The following is a 4,649-nucleotide window of genomic DNA, read 5'->3' as shown; positions in this document are numbered from 1 at the left end:
GCTAACCTCCTTCGGTGGGGAATGGGGCCTGTTCGGAGGCAAGGACGGCGCTCGGGCCTCGCTCAGGCCGGCTTCTGACAGGAAAAAGACCCGGATGGAGCTCGAGGCTCGGGAACGCGAAGGCGGGGCCGAGGGCTTCGAGGCGGCCCGCTCCCATTGGCCAGCGCCTTCGCCGGAGGAGCCAATCGCGAGCCAGGAAGCAGGGCCCCGGCTCGCGCTCCCTCGACGGGGCAGAGTCTCGCGAGAGGACATGTCCGCGGCAGGCGCTTCGAAAGAAGGTGAGCCAGAGCTCGGCTTCGGGGGGATGGATGGGACCGGGGAGGCGACCGGGTTTGGTTCTTACCCTGCTGTTAGTAATCCCGTAGCAGCGGCGCCGTGTACGGTTCGGGGAGCGAGAGAAATGGCTCCGCGGGGGTCTCGGGTGTTGGGGTTATTTTACCTCAGGGGCCCGAGGGGGCGGGGCCTCGGGGAGGGGGCGGGGCCTCCTCCAACGCCATCCCGGAAGTAGCGGTATTATTTATTATTATTTATTTACTACCTCTATATCCCGCTCTTCTCACCCCGAAGGGGACTCAGAGCGGCTTACAAATCAAATGAACATACAATATATTATTAGCATAGCACAATACAAGCATTAAATCACCAGAGTCAGACATGACTGGACTTAACGTCAGAGGAAACCTTTACTTTACTTTTTTACTATATCATTATATGGTAATATTATTAGTAATAGTACATTTAATATATAATATATAATTAATATTATTATATTTTATTAGTAGTAGTATAATATTGTATTCCATTATAATATTATTATCAATATTATATATATAGGTAAAGGTAAAGGTTTCCCCTGACGTTAAGTCCCGTCATGACTGACTCTGGTGGTTGGTGCTCATCTCCATTTCTAAGCTGAAGAGCTGGCGTTGTCCGTAGACACCTCCAAACTGCTAGGTTGGCAGGAGCTGGAGCTAACATATATACTAGCTGTGCCCGGCCACGCGTTGCTGTGGCAAAGTGGTGGTGGTATTCGTTAAAAATTGTTGTGTAATTTTTATTTGACGTTATTTGCAATTTTTTATTAATTTTATTGTAAGTTATATTTTTATTTATTATATTTTATTATTTTCTTGTATTATTTTTAGTTATTTTCTGTTATTATAGTATTTTATTGTATTAATTTTTAGTGTTTTTTATTATTTTTATTGGGTTGCTAGGAGACCAAGTTGGAGCTTAGCCTTCTAACTGGCAGCAATTGGATAAAAGCAATTATTCCTCTCTCTCTAATTGGACTTTATTTTTCTTTTCTTTTTGTTGTATCAACCTAGAGGCGTGGATGATGGGTTGTGTTGTCAAATTTCGAGGTTGGGGGGCCTGTAGTTTTGTGGTTTTGTGGGTCGCCGTGATGCCATCACTCTTATATATATGGATATTGTACTGTTCCACTATATTGTAATATTATTAGTAATATTACATGTAATATTAATATACAATTATAATAGTGTATTATTATTATTATTACATTGTATTACATCATAATAGTATTATCAATATATGTATATACAATATATTATAATATTAGTAGAGTATAATATGAATATTATTATACTGTTAAATTGATACAGGAGACATGGTGGAAAGATGTCTTCCTGGCAGTTATGTGTTTTGGATTCTGATCTTGTCCACTATTAGCTATCCCTCCCAACTTGGTGTCATTTGCAAATTTTATAAACAGCCTTTTTTCATTGTCCAAGTCATTGATAAGCATGCCTTGTATTACTTTGCCCAAGTGGTAGATTTGTCTTTGAAATGCATACACAGTAGAGTCTCGCTTCTTCAACTTAAACCGGCTGGCAGAATGTTGGATAAGCAAAAATGTTGGATAGTAAATAAGGATTAAGGAAAAGCCTGTTAAATGACAAATTACATTCTGATTTTACAAATTAAGCACCGAAACATCAAGTTTTACAAGAAATCAACAGAAAAAGCTGTTCAATACATGGCAACGTTATGTTGTAATTACTGTAGTTACTAATTTAGCACCAAAACATTGCAATTGTATTGAAAACATTGACTACTAAAAGGCAGACTGTGTTGGATAATACAGAACGTTGAATGAGTGAAGTTTGGATAAGTGAGACTCTACTGTAGTTGAATATTTGTAATCCTGTCCCTCCCAATTTGGTGTTGACAATACCAAGTGTGGCGTTTGATGGTGTCTTGAAAGAGACCATTCTTACACTTCTGTTTCTCAACAGAGTCCATCTTTTCTACCTTGCATGGACCACTATCCCTTCTCCTTAACTTCATGAACAGAGGATATTTGATCAAATTTAGATCAAAGGATATTTAATTCTTTGACTAACTCTCCCTTCCCCTGCCCTTCGAGACAAAGTCAGTATATATGGACACATAAAATGTGCTACTTTATTCAAACGTGAAATTAGGTAAGCTTCTTAGACATTTGGATTTGAGGGAGACATTCTCAAAAAGCAGCTGGAAAAGTAACATGGTGTGTACATAGGAAATAGACGTGAACTTCCTTCCTCTGTAGTTGGACTTGCATATTTTCCTTGCTTTGTTTGGTTCTTCCTGAATAAACAGAATAGCACCTACAAGTTGATTATAAGTGGCAATTTCCTGATAGCTAACCATAACAATGAATTCATAAATACATGTAGCCTTTAATGAAATGTTTCAGTAGACGACTACTGGCATGGCAAAAATATAAGGACAAAGGTTCTTGATTGTGAAAGAACATAACTGCATCTATAATTGAGTTTAGAAGTTTGATATTAGTTTCGGGACAATAAAGAGATTGTGTCACTTTTTAAAGTAAGCAATACAGTTGGATACCGCATTTTAGGTCAACACCGATTGGCTAATAAAGCAATGTATCAACTCCATCTTTTTCATGCTCTTCTCTTTTGATGTAATGTCATATAAAACGGCAATATCCCATTACATTAAATTAGCTCACTTTAAAATACAATCAAATTAAAATGAAAATCCTGTGCTCTGCTGCCAAGCGTTCAAACAAAGAGCGTTCCTTGTTAATGGCAATTTCTGGTTTTAAACAGTTATAGCAATTTCTGGTTTTTAACAGTGTTTTGGTCCCTCGCCTATCAAATAAGTAGCAGTTGCCTGGAAACAGAAGTTTTAGCAAGCATTTACTATGCAGCTGAAATAGGAGCCTGTGACTTTTTACAAATCAAAAACATAAGATTACACGCTAAAGGACATGGGAACAAGAGGGAAAGCATTAAAATGAGACCATGCTACTCATCTTGGGTGCAATACTTCATGTCATGAAGGGAAACTGGCTTCTTTTTTGCTGTTGTTCTGGATGCTGTTTGCCCAGTAAAATCTCTCAATGGTAACAGGCTCTCACTGTTGGTCTTGCAAAAAATTTGGACCAACTTACAGAAACTTCAGCTAGTCTGGACGATAGCTAGGAAGCATTGCTGTAAGAAATGTACTATTTGCATAAAGTAAAAGAAAAAAATATGTGCCTTAAAGGCCGCATATTTCACAGGATTATTTATTTATTTATTTATTTATTACAATATTTCTATCCCGTCCTTCTCACCCAACAGGGGACTCAGGGCGGCTTACAATAAAACGCATATATAAAAAAAGTATACAGTACAATATAAATCAGTTAAAAATTATAACTGATAATAACATTATAAAATGTACAGTGTAGATATGTGAGATTAGATTACACATTATAAGATAAAACACATTACAAAATATAGGTAGACGTGTTCAGTTCAAAAAAAAAAAAAACTGGGTCTGTCGACTGAGTTCTGCGTACATGATAATAATTAACGCTGCCAATTATTATTCAAAAGCCTGGCCCCATAACCAAGTTTTAACCTTCCTACGGAGAGTACTCCGAAGTGGTTTGCCATTCCTGTCCTCAGAAAAGAGCCTATAGCATCTGGTATTCCTTGGTGGACTAACCCGATCTGGCCCTGCTAAGCTTCCAAGATCGGATGCCTTCAGGGTATGTAGGAAATTCAGGAAATATATTTTGTGTTTTCATCTGACAGCAACATTTGTTACATATAATTAGTGAATGTTTGGTTTCTTTGGTAAATGCAAGAATGTATTCGTTTTAGGAAGACTTGTTTCCAAATTTGTGACATTGTCACTGATTCTCTGGCTACACTAGCTGTGATGGTTGGTGCTCTGCTCACTGAATGCTAATGTCTAACGAGAACAGTAGTTGCTTTGGCTAATTTTGTCCATGTTCGTGAAAATTAGATAATGCTTGTTCTATTTATACTGCATGTAACCATAGTAATATGAATTGGGTGCAACTGTTGCTAGGTACCATGTCGCTATTCCATCGTTGGAATAAAAATATCACACAGGTTGGGTAGCAATTGAATTCCTCCAAAATCCAAAGTTGTGCACATGGATGGTTCAGAGAGTGACACCTTTGCTTTCTGATGGGTCATTGTACACAACATTTATTTCATGCATAGCATTATTAAAAACATTGGGTATAAAATTATCTTCAGAGCATGTGTATAAAGTGTCTATGGAATATATGTTAATTTCATATTTAAACTCTGGTTCCATTAGCAAGGAAGGAGCCTCGGTGGCAGAGTGTGTAAAAGCACTGAGCTGGAGACTGAAAG

At 38.2% G+C, this 4,649-nt stretch overlaps 1 protein-coding gene across 3 annotated transcripts in view; it reads left to right on the top strand.

The window, feature by feature from the left end:
* The first annotated feature begins 197 nt into the window (after positions 1-197).
* mrtfb (myocardin related transcription factor B) overlaps positions 198-4,649 on the top strand; it is a 34,991-nt gene continuing 30,539 nt past the window's right edge. Inside the window, exon 1 of one of the 3 annotated variants that reach the window (XM_062964651.1) lies at positions 198-278. The gene's annotated coding sequence lies outside the window, so the exon portion shown is untranslated. Of the gene's footprint in view, positions 279-307; positions 378-4,649 lie in introns of those variants that run through there. The other 2 variants (XM_062964652.1, XM_008122142.3) reach the window with 2 other exon arrangements.

This window comes from Anolis carolinensis, unplaced genomic scaffold (assembly GCF_035594765.1).
Source record: "Anolis carolinensis isolate JA03-04 unplaced genomic scaffold, rAnoCar3.1.pri scaffold_13, whole genome shotgun sequence".
Taxonomy (NCBI): Eukaryota; Metazoa; Chordata; class Lepidosauria; order Squamata; family Dactyloidae; genus Anolis; species Anolis carolinensis.
This window is presented reverse-complemented; position numbering and strand designations above follow the sequence as displayed.